This window comes from Diceros bicornis, chromosome 33 (assembly GCF_020826845.1).
Source record: "Diceros bicornis minor isolate mBicDic1 chromosome 33, mDicBic1.mat.cur, whole genome shotgun sequence".
Lineage (NCBI taxonomy): Eukaryota > Metazoa > Chordata > Mammalia > Perissodactyla > Rhinocerotidae > Diceros > Diceros bicornis.
This window is the reverse complement of record NC_080772.1, coordinates 38,379,441-38,402,073: the sequence shown is the minus strand read 5'-3', so window position 1 is coordinate 38,402,073 and position 22,633 is coordinate 38,379,441. Positions and strand designations below refer to the sequence as shown.

General features: G+C 38.2%; 1 long non-coding RNA gene across 2 annotated transcripts in view; it reads right to left on the bottom strand.

Annotated features, from left to right (window-relative positions):
* Positions 1-4,880: 4,880 nt before the first annotated feature.
* LOC131396625 (uncharacterized) overlaps positions 4,881-22,633 on the bottom strand; it is a 38,923-nt gene continuing 21,170 nt past the window's right edge. Inside the window, exons 3-4 of one of the 2 annotated variants that reach the window (XR_009216602.1) lie at positions 14,398-14,531; positions 4,881-5,602 (exon numbers count right to left, since the gene is read on the bottom strand). This is a non-coding gene — a long non-coding RNA (uncharacterized LOC131396625). The remainder of the gene's footprint in view (positions 5,603-14,397; positions 14,532-22,633) is intronic. The other variant, XR_009216601.1, reaches the window with a different exon arrangement.

The following is a 22,633-nucleotide window of genomic DNA, read 5'->3' as shown; positions in this document are numbered from 1 at the left end:
GGTTAGATATGATATCAAAAACATAAAAGGAGGGAGGAGGGGAGTTAAAGAGTACAGCTTTCAGAGAGAGGTCAAACTAAAGTGACCATCAATTCTGTATAGAAGAAAGGAACAGAGAAAGACTACTAAAACACTGAGGAAAAAAAAAATAAGTTAAAAAATGGCAGTAAGTACATATTTATCAATAGCTACTTTAAACATTGATGGACTAAATACTCCAATTAAAAGGCATAGGGTGGCTGATTGGATACAAAAACAAGACCCATATATATGCTGCATACAAGAGACACATTTCAGACCTAAAGACACTCACAAACTGAAAGTGAAGGGATGGAAAATATACTCCATGCAAATGGCAATGAAAAGAAAGCTGGGGTAGCAATACTCATATCAGACAAAATAGACTTTAAAACAAAAACTGTAAAAAGAGACAAAGAAGGGCATTACATAATCATCAAGGGAACAATCCAACAAGAGGATATAACACTTGTAAATATCTATGCACCCAATGTAGGTGCACCTAAATAATTAAAGCAATTATTAACAGACATAAAAAGAGAAATAGACAGTAACACAATAATAGTAGGGGACTTTAACACTCCACTTACACCAACGGATAGATCATCCAAACAGAAGATCAATAAGGAAACATTGACCTTAAATGACACACTAGAACAGATGGACCTAGTAGATATATACAGAGCATTCCATCCAAAAACCAAAGAATACACGTTCTTTTCAAATGCACATGGAACATTCTCCAGGATTGATCACATATTAGACCACAAAACAAGTCTCCATAAATTTAAGAAGATTGAAATAATACCAATCATCTTTTATGACCACAACGGTATGAAACTAGAAATCAACTATAGGAAGAAAATCAGAAAAACCACAAATACGTGGAGATTTAACAAAATGCTACTGAACAACAACTGGGTTAACAAAGAAATAAAAAAAATACCTGGACAAATGAAAATGAAAATACTACGTGCCAGAATTTATGGGATACAGCAAAAACAGTTCTAAGAGGGAAGTTTATAGCAATACAGGCCTATCTCAACAAACAAGAAAAATCTCAAATAAACAATCTAACAATGCACCTAAAGGAACTGGAAAAAGAAGAACAAACAAAGCCCAAAATCAGTAGAAGAAGGGAAATAATAAAAATCAGAGCAGAAATAAATGAAATAGAGCCTAAAAAAGCAATAGAAAAAATTGATAAAACCAAGAGCTGGTTCTTTGAAAAGATCAACAAAATTGACAAACCTTTAGCTAGACTCACCAAGAAAAAAAGAGAGAAGGCACAAATAAGTGAAATCAGAAATGAAAGAGGAGAAATTACAACAGACACCTCAGAAATACAAAAGATTATAAGAGAATACTATGAAAAGATATATGCCAACAAATTCGACAATCTGGAAGAAATGGATAAATTCTTAGAATCATACAACCTTCCAAAACTGGATCAAGAAAACATAGAGAATTTGAATAGACCAATCACCAGTAAGGAGATCGAAACAGTAATCACAAACTTCCCCAAAAATAAAAGACCAGACGGCCTCCCTGGTGAATTCTACCAAACATTCAAAGAAGACTTAATACCTATCCTTCTCAAAGTCTTCCAAAAAATTGAAGTGGGGGGAAAGCTCCCTAACTCATTCTAAGAAGCTGACATTACCCTGATACCAAAACCAGACAAGGACAACACAAGAAAAGAAAATTACAGGCCAATATCACTGATGCACATCGATGCAAAAATCTTCAACACAATACTAGCACATCGCATACAACAATACGTTAAAAAGATTATACACCATGATCAAGTGGGATTTATTCCAGGTATGCAGGGATGGTTTAACATTCGCAAATCAATCAACGTAATACACCACATTAATAAAATGAAGAATAAAAATCACATGATTATCTCAATAGATGCAGAGAAAGCATTTGACAAGATACAGCATCCATTTATGATAAAAACTCTGAATAAAATGGGGATAGAAGGAAAGTACTTCAACACAATAAAGATGATATATGACAAACCCACAGCTAATATCATCCTCAATGGTGAAAAACTGAAAGCTATCCCTCTAAGAACAGGAACCAGACAAGGATGCTCACTGTCACCACTCCTATTTAACATAGTACTGGAAGTCCTAGCAAGAGCAATCAGGCAAGAGAAAGAAATAAAAGGGATCCAAATTGGAAAGGAAGAAGTGAAACTGTCACTATTTGCAGATGACATGATTTTATATACAGAAAACCCTAAAGAATCCACCAGAAAACTTTTAGAAGTAATAAACGAATATGGTAAAGTTGCAGGATACAAAATCAACATACAAAAATCAGTTGCATTTCTGTACGCTAACAACGAAGTAGCAGAAAGAGAAATTAAGAATACCATTCCATTTACAATTGCAACAAAAAGAATAAAATACCTAGGAATAAACTTAACCAAAGAGGTGAAAGATCTGTACATGGAAAACTATAAAACATTGCTGAAAGAAATTGAAGAAGACACAAAGAAATGGAAAGATATTCTGTGCTCTTGGATTGGAAGAATTAACATAGTTAAGATGTCCATACTTCCTAAAGCCATCTATAGATTCAATGCAATCCCTATCAAAGTTCCAACAACACTTTTCACAGAAATAGAACAAAGAATCCTAAAATTTATATGGAACAACAAAAGACCCCGAATAGCTAAAGGAATCCTGAGAAAAAAGAACAAAGCTGGAGGTATCACACTCCCTGATTTCAAAATATACTACAAAGATATAGTAACCAAAACAGCATGGTACTGGCACAAAAACAGACACACAGATCAATGGAATAGAATCGAAACCCCGGAAATAAACCCGCACATCTATGGAGAGCTAATCTTTGATTTAGGAGCCAAGAACATACAATGGGGAAAAGAAAGTCTCTTCAACAAATGGTGTTGGGAAAACTGGATAGCCACATGCAAAAAAGTGAAAGTAGACCCTTACCTTACACCATACACAAAAATTAACTCCAAATGGATTAAAGACTTGAATGTAAGACCTGAAAATGTGAAACTTCTAGAAGAAAACATAGGCAGTAAGCTCTTCGACATGGGTCTTAGCAACATCTTTTCAAACACCATGTTTGACCGGGCAAGAGAAACAATAGAAAAAATAAACAAATGGGACTACATCAAACTAAAAAGCTTCTGCACAGCAAAGGAAACCATCAACAAAATGAAAAGACAACATAACAATTGGGAGAAGATATTTGCAAACCATACATCTGATAAGGGCTTAATCTCCAAAATGTATCATGCATCTCAACAACAAAAAAACTACCAACCCAATTAAAAAATGGGTGAAAGACGTGAACAGACATTTCTCCAAAGAAGATATACAGATGGCCAACAGACACATGAAAAGATGTTCAAAATCACTAACTATCAGGGAAATGCAAATCAAACCTACAATGAGATATCACCTCATGCCCGTCAGAATGGCTATAATTAACAAGACAGGAAACAACATGTGTTGGAGAGGATGTGGAGAGAAGGGAACTCTCCTACACTGCTGGTGGGAGTGCAAACTGGTGCAGCCACTATGGAAAACAGTATGGAGATTCCTCAAAAAATCAAGGATAGAACTACCGTATGATCCAGCTATTCCACTGCTGGGTATTTATCCAAAGAACTTGAAAACACCAATGCGTAAAGGTCCATGCACCCCTGTGTTCATTGCAGCATTATTCACAATAGCCAAGACTTGGAAGCAACCTAAGTGCCCATGAAGGGACGAATGGATAAAGAAGATGTGGTATATATACACAATGGAATACTACTCAGCCATAAGAAACGATGAAATCCAGCCATTTGTGACAACATGGATGGACACTGAGGGTATAATGCAAAGTGAAATAAGTCAGAGGGAGAAGGTCAAATACCGTATGATTCATTAAGTAGTAGATAGTAACAACAATAAACAAACACATAAGGACAGAGATTGGATTGGTGGTTACCAGAGGGGAAGGGGAGAGGGAGGAGGGTGAAAGGGATAATTCGGTACATGTGTGTGGTGATGGGTTGTAATTAGTATTTTGGTGGTGAACATGATGTAATCTCTGCAGAAATAGAAGTATAATGATGTACACCTGAAATTTTTACAATGTTATAAACCAATGTTACTGCAATAAAAAATTTTAAAAAATATATAAAAATAAATAAATAAATAAATAAAATAAAAATAAAATTTTAAAATTGACAAAATGCTATGTTATTATGGATTTATACAAATTATAATATAAATATGAAAACCTAAATGGATAAAAGAGTAAAGCATAAGATCAGGCTATTGACAGAAGTATAATTATAACTGATTATCCTTATAAATATAAATGATATATTTATAATTAAGATATAATTTTAAACCAAATTTAAATCAAGCCCTACACATTAAAAGCAAAAATATATTTTTAAGCCTATCAAATTATCAAAAGTTTTTTAAAATTTTAATATTGAATGATGTTGAAGATAGTGTAAGGCAGGGCCTCATAGGTTGTTGGTGGACAGCTACATTTCTATTCTCTTTCTAGAAAGCAATATGAAAATATGTATTAAAAGCTTTAAGAACATTAATTTTTGCATATCCCACCTTGAAAATTTCTTTCAATTCTAGAATAGTAAGGTAGATTGTATTTAAGATATTTTTAATGAAAAAATGTAAACAACGCAAATATCCAGTCAAGCAGAAACAGATAAACTTCAGAAGATTATCAAGCAGTCATTAAAAGTAATCTGTCCTAGAAGTGGCTCTTATTCTCATGATGGTTAAGCTTGGTGTGGGAGAAAAATTTGCATAAAATAACCATACAATTAAATGTAAAACAAGCCTCAAACATATACTGAGAAGGAGAAACACAAGGTATTAAGGGGTGTGGGTGAAGAGGAGACCCAATCAGGAATTTATTAATAAATAAAGGAATTGGGGGTGATAGGGTCAATAATATACAGAAATGGGTTCATAAAGAGAAGAACACGGATGACCTGAAGTAACAAGGAGGTCCCAGCGGACTCGGGGTGATGGGGCAAATGAGCAGATGGCAGGAAGGAGAGGGAGGGAAGAAGAACCTGATGGAGCAAGTTTCAGAGTTCAAATCGGGGAGTTGGAAGAATGAGGAACGCTAAGGCATTAGACAGTATGCTGTTGACTAAACAAGTAGAGTGGGTCTGAGATGTAACAAAGGGTCACATTCCATAAGGAGTGAGAGCATTAGCAGCAAGAGTGTGAGGATAAGCTTGAAAACCAGTCACCTTTCCAGGAATGAGGGCAAAGAGAGTGAGGTGGTGTGTAATTCTCAGTCTAAATGTGTGTCCTGTGGGCCGCTGTGGGTATTGAGTAGAGTGTTGACTGTGTTTAAGATGGAAACAACTATTTTATTATCCAAATGGCTTTTTGCTGAGTTTAATGATTTTTATATCATGTTGAAGAATCAAAATATATGGCAACTTAGCCATTATTCAAATAGTAATTAGAAATTCAGATGTGGAAATTCACTCAGGTTTTCCTCTGGGTAGAAAATTTTGGTTTCTTTTTGTTGATCATTTTTCTTGGTATGCCTAGAAGAGATGAAATAAAATATTCTGTGACACTGGAGCAGCAAAAACTGTAATTTTTTTTTTAGTTCAGTTATCATAACGTGGGTTGACAGTGAAAAAATAGTCAAAAAATAGGCATTTAACCTATGTCTTCAAATCTCTAAGACCCACATGTATTGTGATCTCTGCACCATTATGTTCTTTCACAATAAAATTTAATAAGTTATGTGAATTAAACTATGAGATATCACCAATTTTTACATGCATTTCCAGTTTAAAAATGTTAAAATACTAAAAAAGTGCACATTTTAGTATTTTAGAACAGGTGAAAAATGTTGTTAATGTTGTTGAATGGACTGGTAGGAGAGGTACAGTTTTGAAGTGAACATGTGTGCATTGATAATCCTTGGAGCAGGACAGAATGGAGACAAGTCTATATTTCTTTTCTGAGTGATGTTTTGAATCATTTAAAACGTGATGTGAATTTTCCTGATTTGAAGTAATATTTTGAACTAAAGTCATATGTTTTAAAGTCAATTATAATTTTATCATTATCTCCATTATAAACTTTGGTGCATAGATTTGACAATATGAATCAAAGTTCACAGCTGTATCTTCAATTTCCTCTTTGGTATCTTGACTATTTGAAGGAGGATTATTCTGCAGTTTCATTAAACCTTATTTTAAGACTAATACGCAAGCTCTTATTTGGATATTGTTTTGTGACTGCTCTTAAACTAAAACTTTCCTTGCTCATCAATATCAAGTCAGATAACAATCATAATTTCCTTTGAAATGAAAAGGGTAGAGAACTTGTGACTATATAAGAATTACACAAATATAAGCTTTCATCTATTTAAAAATACCATGTGATTTTACCCTGACTGGTTTCTGTTTCTCAAGAAAATTCCAGCTCATTTACTGTCATAGCTTTTACTCTGTTTTGAGAGACAATATCTTGATTGATTCTATTTCTCTTATGTAAAAGTCCTGGACCTAGCATTGATATTGTGATTATTCTCTTAAGTATCAAGCTCATTATTATGCATGTCATAATCATATTTTATTTATTACCTTCTCTCTCAAAACATATGCTTATTTTGTTGTCCCTCTGTCAGAAAAATTGTCAAATTTACCTACATCTCTAAGGTAAAATTCACTCTAAAGGTGTCCATCTATTCATTTACCTTCTGAGTCTGCCAAGATTGGCTGGGCTCCAAGGATGGAGAGGCATTGGGGATACAAATAAAATCACACACACAATAAACCCATACACCAAAATACTGAGTCTGAAAAAGGAGCTAAATTTGAAGACTATGATATTTAATCAAATATATTATCTAGGGGCTGACCTGGTGGCGTAGCGGTTAAGTTCACATGCTCCACTGTGGCACCCTGGGGTTTGTGGATTTGGATCAGGGGCATGGACCGATGCACTGCTTATCAAGTCATGCTGTGGTGGCATCCCATGTAAAGCAGAGTAAGATGGGCACAAATGTTAGCCCAGGGCCAATCATCCTCACAAAAATATATATATAATCTATAACAATAGCAGTGTGCATAAGGCACAGTGGCAGCACAAAGGAGGAAGTGATCGTGTTAGCCTGCAGCAATTAAGGAATCTTTCATAAAGAGGGTAATGATTAATCTGAGGCTTTCAAGATGAGCAGAAATTCTCCAGGAAGGTAATGGGTTTCTGTAGGAAGAAAGAGCAGAACATTCCAGGTAGAGTCAAACTTGTGCAAAAGCATGGAAGTACAAATTATGGGATGATTGAATTCTCTAAGTATTACAAAATTCTGGAATATGACTTTTGAGAAAGGGAATGATGAGTGATAATCCTGGTTAGAAAGAAGGAGGTCATAACAGTCAGGGCCACATGTGCCCTTTGAATGAGTTTGGAGTTATTCTGTAGATGATAAATCATCACTGAAGCATACTATGCATATTTTCAATTTGGTCTATGGGAAGAAATGGAAAGTACAATTTTAGGGTAATATCAGTTAGGAGATTATTACGGTGAGACCACACAGGAGTTAATGAGGTTCTGAACTACGGAGTTAGCACTAGGGTGTGGAAAAAGTGATTGATTTGAGGGAAGCAGGGATAGAAAAATCAGCAAAATATGCTTATTTAATTAAATATGTAGGGGAGAGAAAAGAAATCTGGCTTGATTCCCAAATTCTCTTTTGAGTATCCGGGTGGAAGGCAGAGTTAAGGAAGAGAGGTGCTAAGATCATTGAGTTTAAGAAGAAATTACCAAATAATATTGGGTTAGACATATCACAGACTTAGAAATTTCTCAGGATTATGTCAGCATTAAAATTGGAGCAGCCAACGGTGAACCAAATCTGAAAGTCTTCAATGACTGAAGTGTTGTTGCTGGAAGACTTTCAGGTGGTGGTTAAACATGAATTGTGATTAGTGGTAGAGCCAGACAACATGGGCTCAAGAGCACAAGATTTTATCTAGGGTGTCGAGCAAAGGCTGGGTTGCTATCTCCTCCTCATCTCTCGAAAGGTTTATGCAGATGCTAGAAGAAAATCTTCTAAATGTTATAATGTTTCCTTGTTGAAGGTCAGATGAGCTGGGCTTTAAGATTCTTCGCAATACTAAGATGTAGTGATTCTTTGAAAATGCAGGGCAGCAGCTAATCTCTAAGGCAATGGTTGCAAAATGACCGTGATTGTAGCGTAAATGCGTGGACTGGACGTGAATTGTATAATCCCAGATCTCAAAAAAAGAAAAACATCATATTGCATAATGCATTGTGTCCAACTAGTGCAAAACTACACTTCCAAAACATCTTCTCTTGTCACTTTTAATCTTAAAATAATCTCAGGAACTATTAGATGAAAAAGCTATGTTAACATGTTTTTGATAATATGCATTTTGACTACTGACAAACTCTAACAAAAAAAGGAAAACCATGGAAATGAATTCCGAAAGTGAAGATAAAATGGTCTGGATGGGATTGTGTTTGGCAGGATCCCCCCCAAAGCTCTACTCCACTGGTGTGGAGATTCAAAAATTGATTGTATTTGGAAATCATAAATTATCTATCTAGAAATCAAATGGTCTATGAGAATCATTGATACTGTTAATGAAGAAAGCCAAATTGTGAAAAAGTGAAGCACTTTGATTTAAAATGGTACCCAGTCAGTTTGTTACTGATGCTGTAATTCTGGGCAGAGAGCTTATAAGAGAGGAGAGAATCACTGTTTGGCCTTTACCTAAAGCGTGTCTGAATTCACCAGGTAGCACATCTTGCGTTTGAATTTTCCATATGAACAAGAAGGAGATGTTCAAAGACTCTAATGATAACCTGTTTCCTCTCTACCATAATCAAAATTATTAAAAGTTGACAGGGCACAGTTTCCAGGTAATTCACAGTTTTCAAATTTTGTTTGAGGGTTCTCAGAAAATTGGCCAATAATAATAACAGTAATAATAATAATGTCTTTTGTAAAGATAATTCAGAGCTAAAACTTGTCTTATTTCTGAGAAATAAGTTTACAATTCATGTAAAAACTCTGAACTGTGAAAGCCTCAAAGGTATTTATCCTCACTGTTAGAATGTTGTTTCTCCCAAGTACCTATTACTAATATGACAGAATAAAGCATAAAGAGATAAGAAAAAGTCTTTATTTTGTTTTAAATTTCCAGATTCAAGATTATTTTTGCAAGAGGAGAAGTTTTAAAAGTTACAGCAGTTCAATTCTTCCTGATTCTCCAACTGAAACCTTGGTAGTCATCCTTGCCTTCTCTCTTTCTTCTATCCCAACCGTTTGGTTGAGCCTACCTTCAAAATATATTCAGAATTTCGTAATTTCTCAACTACCTCTTCTGCCAATACCAAGTCCAACCAATGTCATCCTTTGCCCTAGATTATCTAGAAGTCTCATCAAGTGATCTCATTGCTTCTGCCTTAAGTATGTATTCAACACAGCAGAAGGAGTGATTTTGAGTGTCAGCCAGATCGTGGCACTCATCTGTCTGCTCAAGCCTTCCCATAGCTTCCTTTATCACCTAGGAGGCCAGGGTTTCTCAAACTAGAGTGAGAACCAGAATCCACTGGAGGGCTGGTTTTAAGGCAGGTGGTTGGACCTTGGTCCCCAGAGGTTTTGATTCTGTGGGTCTGGAGTGAGGCTTGGAAATTTGTATTCCAAACAATTTCCAGGTGACAAATGATCATCCCAGATGATGTTTCTGATGCTAATCCAGGGACCACACTTTGAAAGTCTTTACTATGACCTGTAGGGTTTTACGTGATGGATACCATTACCTCTTTTTTTTTTTTTTTAATTTTTATTTATTTATTTTTCCCTCAAAGCCCCAGTAGATAGTTGTATGTCGTAGTTGCACATCCTTCTAGTTGCTGTATGTGGGACGCGGCCTCAGCATGGTCGGAGAAGCAGTGCGTCGGTGCGCGCCCGGGATCCGAACCCGGGCCGCCAGCAGCGGAGTGCACGCACTTAACCGCTGAGCCACGGGGCCAGCCCACCATTACCTCTTTAATCTTACCGCCTGCTTGATTCCCCATTACGCATTCTGCTGTAACCACATCCCCGGCCACATTCCTGCCTCAGGACTTTTGTCTTTGCTCTTTCTGTGCCTGGGACACTCTTCCTCCAGGTGTCCACAGATCCCTCAGGGCTTTACTCAAATGTCTCCTCAGGAAGGCCTTCCCTGGCCCCCCCATGTAAATGCTCAGATCTCTCCCCATCCCACAAGACTCCTGACTTTCCTGTTTCTACTTTATTTTTCCTCTTTGACATTTATTATTTTCTGACATAATAGGTAATTCACTTACTTATCTTGTATATTTTTGGCCTCTCCATTAGAACATAAACTCCCTGAGTATTTTTCGTTGCTGTTTCTCCAATGCCTAAAATGTTGCTTGACAGATAGCAAGCACTCGATCTTTGGTGCTTGAATAACAAATCAATAAGAAAGTCAAGAGAATATGTTGGACAAGGAGAATGGACACATTCAGTTGATATTGCTTTTGTGGCAATAAGGAAACATGTTAATTTCTGACTTGCTATTAGGATAACGAGTCATTTCTAGAAGTGGTGCCAACGGTATACTGCAAGGTCAACATAAGCTTAACCAGTTAATCTTCTAAATGGAGATGCTTATTGGTTAAACAATCAGCTCAGAAAAAAGGAATGAAGTAAGAATATATATTTGACTCATATATTCAGATACTATGCTAAGTGCTTTATCTCTATGATTCCATCTATTCTTCATAACTGCCCCATGCAGTGTCTTATTCATTAATATTTTGTAGATGAAGAAACAAGACTTACATAATTTAAGCAACTTTCCCAAGGTTAAACAATGATCACTGGCCATCAGATACTCAGACCTAGGTCTGCCTGTCTGCAAAGCCCACAATTTTGCCCGTAAGTGTACTTCAGCCTGATAATACAAGTGCATTTTTCTGATGTCACTGGCATCGCTAATATGATGCTCCAGGGAAAGAAAGGCAATGGGATGGGTAGGGGTCCAGAAATAACATTTTGTGATCATTTTAAAGGGACCTGCTCTGTTATCCTAGGGAAGAGAAGATTCAGTGACAACACATATCTGCAGATATTCGAAGAGCTTCCATGTGGAAAGTGGAAAATAAATGTGGTTAGCTGCAGGATGAAAAATTAATAACAAAAGATAGCTATTGTAGAATAGAAAATGGGCAGTCTTGGAAAGAACTTTTTGGTGATTTGTCTGTTCAGAAACAAAACAAGTGTTTACGTTATATACTAAGATTGAGCCACTCTTTCCTGGAAGTGTTGAAACAGAGGCCAGAAGAGCATAGTACAAGGACATTTGAATCCAATTCATTTATTGGAAGCAGGGTTAGTATAGACAGTTGTAAGATCTTCTCCAACTCAGATGGTCTTTGAGTCCAGAGAAATCTTTGGTTCTAAGAGTAATTAATATGACTTATCAATTCAGCCAACCTACACTGAATTCAGTGGAAATTAAATTAATTTCATTTTTTTATAACATTGCATACTACTGCTCAATTAATCCACTAATTCACAAAGAAATGAAGCAAAACACCACCAAAAAAAAAATAATAAATAAGCCAAAGCCATTAGACAAAAATGCCCTCAAGTTTCTTTCTCCCTCTACTTGCCATTTTATCTTTTCCCTTCTTTGTTATCTCTGCGTAAGGGTTGTCCCTCCTTGGATCTAGGGCAAAATATGCTGCTGTTGTTCTGGATCTGACCTCTTCTTCTTCCTCTGGTGGATCTTTTCTCTAGTCTGCATCTGCATATTCTCCTCTTTATTGTTTCTTCCCTTTAGCATGTTCAAAGCTTTCCCAACCCAAATTCTTGTAAATCACATGACTTCTTTTGCATTCCTCTAAATATTTCCTTCTGTCGTGTGTGTGTGTGTGTGTGTGTGTGTGTGTGTGTGAGGAAGATTGGCCCTGAGCTAATATCTGTGCCAATATTCCTCTATTTTGTATGTGGGATGCCACCATGGCATGGCTTGATGAGTCGTGTAGGTCCATGCCCAGGATCTGAATCTATGAACTCAGGCCACCGAAGTGGAGTGTGCCAAACCCAACTACTACACTACTGAGCTGGCCCCCTTTTTATTTTTTTTAAGGTAAAGCTCTTGGAAGAAATATCTAGACTCTGTCCACACATCCTTCACCCCCCAGTGCATTCCTAACCCCACTGAAGTACGGTTCCCACCCCTACCACCATTCTAAGTAAAGTTACCTGTGACCTCCTGGGTAATCTTGTATATTCCTGTTTCAGATCTCTCCAAGACCACCCACACATTCGGTAATTCACTAGAGAGACTCCCAGGACTAAGCACATACCTGTACTCGTTGCTAACATTTACTGCAGCGACAGAGCAAGGATCTACAGACAGCTCGGTAAGGGGAAAAGACACAGGTGGGGTCTGGAGGAACCCATGCCCAAGCTTCCCGTGTTCTCCCTTCCCAAGAGAGGTCACCTGGAGTACTCTCTCCAGCAGTGACCCTGCAGCCACATGTGTGCAGCATTTATGCCTGAGAAGCCCATTTGAGACTCAGAGTTTAGGGGTTTTGTTGAGGGCTGTTCATGTAGGCATTATCTGCCTAGCAACTACCAAAATTCCAGATTCCCAGAAGGAAGCAGGTGTTCATCATCAATACATGGTTTGAATGTACAAATAGTCCAGACAGAGCGAAACCACCTTATCAGAGAATGTTTCAGATGCCAACTTCCCAGATGCTAGCAGAGGGCCAGCCTTAGAAGTAGGGTGTTCCAAAGACAGCAGTCTCAGGCCTGCTATTGTTAATTCTTTTCTGCACACCTCCCATCACTCCAAATACTCTCCATTACCTGATGAATCCCATATTACTCTCCGTATTTCAGATATGCTCCTTAGCTAAACCTATATACCTGCATGCATACTAAGCATTATCTTTAAAATGTCCCACAAAGACCTCAAATTCAACCCATGCATATATAAATTTTTCATCTTTGCACGTAGCTCTTTCAAATGTTCTCCCAGCACTCACTACCTCAATGAACGGCATCACCAACCCCCAGCGTCGACAGCAAGAAAGCTCCACCTCCCACATCCAACACAGCTAGGTTATCTCTGATCATGTAGATTCTACCTCTTCAACTTCCATGTGATCTGACCCCTTCGCTTTATCTTCATTGCCACTGCCTTCATTTATGTTCTGTGTTCTCCCATATCATCGTTTCCTACCTTGTTACTCTAGTGGTCCTCTAGATGCTCTGCCTGACTCCAGACCAGACCCCTGCAAATTCATTCTCATTACAGTTATACCTTGGGCAAGTTATTTAGCCTTTCTGAATCTCATATTTCATATATGTAAAGTGGGAATGCTAATAGTCCTGTGCTCATAAGATTGTCATGCAGAGTGATTGAGATAGTAAATATAAAATGCTTAGCAAGGTAACTGTAAATAAACAAGAGTATTAATTATTAATATTGTTACTGTTACCATAATATTTTAAAAATTAAAGTATTTAAAAAGACAAATAAGATCTTGTTTGATCATTGAATATTACCAACGGCTCAAAAAGGTCTCCAGGATACCGCAGAACTCCTTACTAGACACCTCATCTCTCATAATTCCACACTTGCGCTCTTAGCTTCCGTCACAGTGAGCCACCTGAGAAGCTTAATGTAGGCCAGACTTTCCCTTTTCTCTCTTAAGCCTTTCTACATGCTGGTCCTTTCATCTGAAGTTCTCTTACCCTATTCGCCTCCTCCCCCGACCTCTTTTATCTCAATAACTCCTTCTTATCTAGAAAAGTTAAGGCTTTATATGTATTCTCACAGCAACCTATGACTACCTCTACATACTAATATTAATACTATCGTAATTACCTGCTCAGTTATCTATCTTCACAGTTACATCTGAGGTTTTGAGGAGAGGAACCATATCTGATTGATCATTGTGTCTTCCCTCATTCCCAGGCTTGGTACAAGAAAAATGTTCGATAAATGTTTTCCGAACCAATAAAATCAAGTGAGTGGGATATAACTGCAGAGACAGCTTCAAAGTTTAGCAGAAGATTCAATGACTTGTACTAGAAGAACCTAAAGTACAAATGAAATGTGTTTTATAGGCCATGTAGCTCTACTCCTCTAAATAGCTGAATCTTGGGTTTAGAAAACCTAAATAGGCTTGGCTGAGCCAAATGGAGAAACGCTTTTCTTGAGCAAGATTTTCGTGGATAGCCTAGAATGGTCTGCTCTGTCTGTTTCCTTCCCAAAGCCCTAAGCTGTTTTAGTACGCACATCAGCATGGGCACAAAACATCTCACCTGTCTGGGCCAGAAGCAGTGAGGAGGGCATTTGCATCAGTGCTGGTTCCAGAACTGGTCTGGTTCTCCCCAGGCTTGCTCAGGTGACAGCAGTAGCCCCAGGAATAATTTCCTACCAGAGGAAGAGAGACCATCTGGGGAAAGAGTAAGCAGGTTAGCCCTGGACCTGTCACCACTCTAGGGTGAAAAGAAAGATGTGTGAGACGTGGGCACTTTTGAAAGTTCCAGTGAGAGTCATGGAATTGTAGAAACAGCTGCTTTCCATTCTGACATAAGCAGGAAAGCAGTAGAGATGATCTTTGAATAAGCTGTCTTATAGGCCACAAACTTTATTTCGTAGACCATAAAATAGATCAGGCCCGTTCAAAACTGACTCAAAATCTCACAACAAGCAAGAGTCCTGGTTTCAACCCAATTCCGTACTCTTAGCGCCCATGTTCTTTGCTGTACTGCACTCTAGCGCCCCTAGTGGCCAGGTGTAGTGCATGATGGGGTGCCCTGCTAGGATCCCCTTCCAGGACTCAGGCCCTCATTACCCCAGCTGCAGGAGTGTTGGCTGCTGATGGCTCAGAGCTGTTTCTTTGTGTACATCGTCTTCAGATGAAGGAAGCTGCCTTGCCCTTATGGCCCCTGGCCTACATCCACTGACTGGTCAAGGAGTTATTACAAAGACCTGGCCCCTTGTTTCACTTTGGGACAGCTCTGAATGGACATCTCAGCTCAGAGCTCCCAGTGCAATTGGCTGAAGCTTTTGTTGCAAATGTAGCATTACAATTTGTAGTAGAATTTCTTCTGCATAATAATGTTTTTCGCGCTCACTTACAGCTGCTGTTCCTTGAGTGTACTTTCACTGCACTGACCGAAGATGGGTTACTTTCTCTATGTAATATAACATCCCAGAGATCTAAACTCCATGGAGAACACTTAAGGAAAGGACGGAATGGACGTTTCTGCAGTATTTATTGATAGCTATTCCATCTTTATCTAGCAAATCAGGTAACAGAGATGAATAAGTAATTGAACCGAAATGACTCGCACTTTGGAATATGCAATGATGAAAACCAACTTAATCTTTTTTGAATAATATATAATATCATATATGACAATTCCAAGGAAAAAAATATAGTAAAGCTGATTTGTTTAAGTTGCTAATATGTAATACATTGCACTTTCTACTGCATTTTGCCTTGTAGGTAAAAGACTCTTTTGATGATAGTAATTAAAAATCACAGTCACTACTAAATTTTTATGATTTGTTTTCCCTCCAAGACACTCCATTAATCATCTTGTGTTGTCCTTGGTTTATCCTCTTGTTCTTCCCAATGTATTCATGACATTTTATCTTAATGACAGAGATCAGAGACTTTTAGAACTCGAAGAGTTCTTGAAATCTGTTTTCCCCAAACACCTCACTTTGTGAATGAGAAAAGAAAGTTCTGGAGAGATGATGAAGCCTTACGTGATCTGACTCCTGCCTTCCTTCCTTTCCCTTACCCGTTATGATCCAACTTCACTGGCTGCTGGCACCTGCCAAGCATCTCAGCATCTCCTCGTTGCCCTCTCTCGACCTGGAATGCTGAACTCACAGAGGACATTCATACTCAACTAAAGAGCCACTTGGTCATTTGCTATTTCATTGACCTGTTTTAATTCTGAGATTTCTCTAATGTGTGTATTTCTTTGCTTCCTTACTGTCTGTCCTCTCGCTGTGTGCCTGTCATGGAGTAGGGGAATAAATATTTGTGCAATGAATGAATGAATGAATGTGATTGAGTGATTAACCCAAGCCCCATATCTGGTTACAGTAAGAGCTGGACTCTATCACCCAAATCTCTTAATTCCCAATTCACTGTTTTGACTCTGACAACAAGTTACATAGAGAGAATTCACTCCTATTTATGGAACACTGCTATGCACAAGGCATTTTGCTGATCATTGTGGGGAATTCAGATATTAAGGAATTGTCTCTGCCATGTCTACCGACCTTGGTTCATTGAATCGTTTTTGCTTTTGAGCTCATCCTGTATACTTTACTCTTTCCTGATATTTATCCCTGTTTCTTTTTTAGTTTCACTTCATTAATGAAAATGGCTATTTCATCTTTATACAACATATACTTGTCTTGACCTTGTAAAAGTATCTTAAGCTCTTAAACCACAGATACTTCACGCCGAATAGTTGTGTGGACCATTGAGTCTATTTACAGATATCTTTACTGCTTTTATTTTTCTTGCTCTTGTTTTAGCTAACTATTCATATGGAAAAGTCTACATTTAAACTGACCCTCTATGAGAGAATTAGGTGAATACAACAAAACTTCCATATGTTACAAAACTTGAAAGCTACAAGGCAGAAATTTAATCAATTCTCAGCCCAAGTTCATAAACGACAAACATAAATGTTAAAATGGCAAAAAATATAGAGCTCTATATCTCTCTAGCTCATTGTTCTCACTCAACAAATTAAACCTACCAATGTGGAAATGCCAAATGCCCATTGAACCATTTCCAAGTTAATAACATTCTGTATGAATCCATTTGGATTTTTTCCCCCAATCTGGCACATTTAATATCATTTCAAACCCTGTCGGTTTGATTATAAATGAGATGCAGTGGCATTTTCAGGGTGCAAACTCCACAGAATGGATCTAATCACCAAATTTGTAAAAGGTGTTTCAGCATGAAATAACTTGCCTTTGCCCATCATAATGTTGTAAGTAGATTTAAAATCAGAGAGAGAATTTCTGTGTGCCTGAGCCCATGCATCTTTCCTTTAATTTTCAATGTATTTGTTTTAGGTTTTTGCATCCAGGAATACGTCAAATCACCATGGATGGAGAGTCTAAAAAGTGGTTCATCATGTCTTACGTATACAAGATTTTCAGACTGTAAATAGTTTACTTTGATCAGTATTTGCAAATTATGTTCAGTGTAACACCACTTCTATGAGGCATTTGTAGATATTCCATGAGACAAAAAAAAAATCTTCTTAGCAGTCATAAGGCAGGGAGATGCTGCACACACTTCCCTCACTCTGCACTGTAGTATACAAAGGGCTGTGGGAATTTCTACAGGCAACAAACTCTTGCTGAGATATCTCTTTCTAAGATATTTTTTTTTTAATCAGCATTTTAGTCAAACTCATAGAAACAGAGAGTAGAAATGTGGCTGTCAGGGGCTGGGGGTGTGGGGGAAATAGGGAAAAGTTGGTAAAAGGGTACAAACTATCGGCTATAAGATGAATAAGGTCTGAGGATCTAATGTAAAACATGATGACTATAGTTGATAACACTGTGATGTATAATCGAAATTTGCTAAGAGAGTAGAACTTAAATGTTCTCATCAAAAAAAAAAGGTAAATGGAAGCCAGCCCAGTGGCATGGCAGTTAAGTTCGCACCCTCAGCTTCGGCGGCCAGGGGTGTGTGGGTTCAGATCCCGGGCGCAGACCTACACACTGCTTATCAAGCCATGCTGTGATGGTGTCCCATATAAAGTAGAGGAAAACGGGCACAGACGTTAGCCCAGGTCCAATCTTCCTCAGAAAAAAGAGGAGGATTGGCAACAGATATTAGCTCAGGGCTAATCTTCCTCACAAAAATGAAAAAAAAGGTAAATATGTGTTAATTAACATGATGGGAGGAAATCTTTCACAACGCATACATATGTCAAATCATCATGCTGTACACTTTAAATGTCTTAGTCTTATTTGTCAATTATACCTCAATAAAGTTGGAAAAAAATCAGCACCTTTTAATTCTTATGGATCAAATACAATCAAGAAAATAGAAACCACCCTAACTATTTCAAATGAAGGGGTATATTACAAAGAAATTTTTGCACCAGTGATAGAAAAGCTAATAAGCCTAACATGGGACAGTGAGGCAATGCAAAAGCTAGTGATACCAGAAAGCTACTTCCAGCTCTAGGAAGGGTGGCATCATAGGATCCGGCATCTGGGGTCACCAGACAGACTCCCCAAGCAGGGCTGACCTGCCTGGAGAGTTGGGACCAGGGAGAGAATGTTTGTCCTGTGAGAGCTGGTAATTACAGGAAAGTTCCAGTTGGTGCTGGAAATAGCACTCTAGCAGAGATACAGGGTTAGAAATACCCCGGCCTCTCCTTCCTAGCACCTTCCAACCCTCACCAGACCACCCATTGGTACAGAAGCCTGTTGGCAAAGGTTTCTGGGGAATGTAGTTCCCTGTGTTACAAAGTGAATCTAAAAGAAAGCAGGCAAAGGACCAGCATACGGAGTTAGTGTTTTATGGAATCCAGCCTGAAAATACTTAGTTTGTTTTAATATTCAGTTGGTAATATAATCAACTTTCCAATGAGATGTTTAATGATTAAAATTCTGCAGAGTAACTTTCATGAGCAAGGCACATCCAATTTTCCAACTTTTGGATATATATTTAGATGTATGTACATTGGCCAGGGTTCTCCAGAGAAATATAACCAGCTGGATACCTCTATCTATCTAGAGAATGAGATTTATTATAAGGAAATGTTTCGTATGACCAGGAGGCTGGGAAGGCCTGTGATCTGCTGTCTACATGCTGGAGACCCAGGATCTCCATGCTGTGGGGTAGTTTCAATGCCTGGGAGCTGGAGAGCCAATGGTGTCAATTCCAGTCTGAATCTGAAGGTCTGAAAACCAAGAGTTCTGAATCAGGAGAAGATTGATGTTCCAGCTCAAATAGTTAGGTGGAGGGTGAATTCCTCCTTCTTCTACCTTTTTGTTCTATTCAGCCCTCAACGAATTTGATAATGCCCACCCACGTTGGAGAGGGCCGTTTGCTCTACTCAGTTCACCAATTAAGTGCTAATCTCTCCAGAAACATCCTCACAGACACACCCAGAAATAATGATTAACCAGATACCTGGGCATCCTGTGGCCCGGTCAAGCTGACACATAAAATTAACCACCACAGTGTGGCATTAGTTAAATATTATAAGAAAGCTAATGGATACACCTAAAGTTAGGACAAGACTTATCAGAATCAACCAAAAAAGAATGGTGTTTATTTTTGTGCCATTTTGGAGAACTTTCTGGCTAACCAAAACAGGAAGTGTATCTTTCTGGGTGCCGTTTTATGAAGCTCAGTTCTGTGATAATAGAGAGCAATGCTGGTTTGAGCAGTGGTTGTCTCTAAATGTGCGTCTCTAACTTCTCGTCTAGCACGTGTGGTTCCTGCCTTGGCTCCAAATCACAGCCAGATGGACAATTATGTCTCCCTGGTTCAAGTATGTCTGATTTACAATACCTGAAGTTGCATGGTAATTTAGACGAATGGTAGCAACAAGAGGAATTAGATGAGGGGACCTGAACAATATTATTGATAAACTGCATACAGGATTACTTAGCAAGTCGCTTAGACACCTGGCGCCATTAGCAATATGGAGGCCATCTGTGTGGTTTTGTTTACATTCCGGTCTCTTCTCACCACAGATCTGTAAACACTTCTCAGTATTCCTGATCTCAGGTATCTTTTTTCTTCAGTTTCACATAACCACTGACATTTGTTGAAACCTTCCTAGACATTCCAGAACTTTCATATATTTAATCCTTTTTAAAGCCCTTGAGGTAAGAATTTCCATTCCTTTTTCACAGATGAAGAAAATAAGCCTCAAAGCTGTTGTGTCTCAGCACAATAATAAATATTAAATCTTAGATTTGAACCCATGTCCTCTTTACACTGTATTAAATGTTAAATCACTGCAGGGGCACTCAAGAATCCTCTTATATTACTGATATGTGATTAATCAAGAATCCTCTTAGATTACTGATATGTGATTACTCTTTCTTCATTTACTCATCGAGAAGTAATTATTAAGGCCCACACTGTGCTGGTCTTGTTGACCTTACAATGACTTTCATTTTCACTAAGGTTTTGGTTCTTTTTACTACCTCCTTTGGACTTTTTTTTAAGGCTTTATTGTTTTTGGAACAGTTTTAGGTTCACAGCAGAACTGAGGGGAAGGTATAGAGATCTCCTATATACTTTCTGCCCCTACATGTGCATCACCTCTCCCATTATCAACACTCCCCTCCAGAGTGGGACATTTGTTACAACTGATAACTACATTGACACATCATAATCAATAGTTTACATTAAGGTCCATTTTTAGTGTACATTCTGTGAGTTTGGACAAATGTGTAATAACATAAATCCATCATTAGAGTATCACACAGAGTAGTTTCACTGCCCTACAAGTCCTCCATACACCGCCTATTCATTCCATCCCCCACTCCCAAATCTTTGGACTTATGCATATATCCACGTTACCACACCTGGTGCTGGGTTTGTTTTCCCTTGTAGTCAATTATTTTTCTGCAGTTTGTATGTTTTACTTAAATAGATACTTCTCATGACCATCTGTTCCTCTCCTACCCAAAACTCAAGCAACCAGCTAAACACCCAAGCACCCAACAGAGCTTATTAGATTTCCCAGTCCTCTGTGGAAATTCTAAATTTCAAGGCTGCTTGATAAATACTGTCATGAGTCACATCTTTCTTGTTTGGATATTGTGACCAACATGGCTGGACTGGCTATAAATGTGGCACATAGCGATCACTCCAGTCTCCTGGCCAGTAGGTGCCTAAGCTGATGACTTAATCTCAGATTTCACTGACCTCCACTGGCTACAGGGACTGTGTCCCTCTGTAGTATCTAACACTAATGGAAGACGTGAGCCAAGCTGTGTCCTGGTACTTCTTATGTATTATCTGATTTAATCCTCCAGACAACAGTCTGATGTAGATATCGTCATTTTCATCTTATAACGAGGAAAGGGACATGAACTTGTTGCTAGTATGTAATAAAGTTTCCTTTATTTGCTCAGTTTAAAAATCTTGGAGTAACCTTAAGTCCTCTCTCTCATACTCACATCTAATTCAATAGCAGACCCAGCTGGTAAATCCAAATCCTTCTCACCAAACTGCTATTATCTCTTTCTCGATTATTAAAATAGTCTCCTAACCAGTATTTTTGCTTCTGCTCACTTCCCTCGCCTCTCCTTTCAATCCGTACCACGAACTCCAGCTTTCACTCTAAGTATACAAAGTAATCTTTAAAAAATTTAGGTCAGACCATGCCATTTCTCTATTCTGACTCTGCAATGCTTCAGTGGCTCTCCATCTCATTCGAAGTAAAAGCCCAAATCCTAACAATGGCCTACACTGTGGTCACGATTTGTCTCCACTTGATTGTACAGCTTCCATTCCTTCCTACCACTCTCCCCCTGCTCTCTCCTCTGTAGCCACACCAGCTGTCTAGCTGTTCTCTGAACTCAACAAGCACAATCAGAGCCTTGGAATTTGTTGTTCCTTCTGCCTCTTATGAAATTGTCTGGAATGCTATGTAATGATTTGCTGACAGTGATTAATTTTGGTGGTGGAAGGCAACAGAAACAGGTAGACAGATTTTAATCCTAATTTATATAATTACAAATTTAAAAGAACTATATTTATTGATGATTCACATTATTTTCTTTATATTTTGTATATTTACAATATAGGAAAACTATAAAATAATTTTATGTGTGATACTAGCAGGTCATAAATGTACGAAAGTTTATATTGATGCAAATGAGACCCACCAAAAAATTTAAAATATACAAGCATCACAAAGGTGGGGAGTGTCTTATTAAATTACTTAATGAACTGTGCATGTAATGTATGATTGAAATGCACATGACAGTGGTAGTTAACCTTGCCCAGAATCTCCTGGGGAGAGTTTGAAAATCTCAATACCCAGACCATGCCCCAGACAAATCAAATATGCATCTCTGGGAGTGAGGCTGAAGTACCAGTATCTTTTTAAGGTTGAACCCTATATTCAGTCGAGGTTCAGAACCACTGATATGAGAGGCAAAAGCTAGAGATGTGGTGAGTATGGATGGAGAGGAGGAATTTAATAAGTCATAAATGATGGCTAGAATTTAGTATTGAAAAAGATCAGACAGTGGGGAAAGAAATTCCGAGGCAAAAAGCAAAATATTTGTTCTGGGCCTCCTGGGATGACCCACTTCATCACACTGCATAGCCTGTGTGAGAGAGACCTGAGGAGCTGGTGACTGTAAAACACATTGAGTGCCAGAATAAGGCGTTCCCACATCAGCCTGTAGATAACCGAGGAGTAATATCTGATTGCACTGACTTCTGGTGGGTAGCGTAGGATGGTGTAAGGTGGAGGAAATGCATCCAACAGCTGGAATAGGAATTTATTGCAGTTT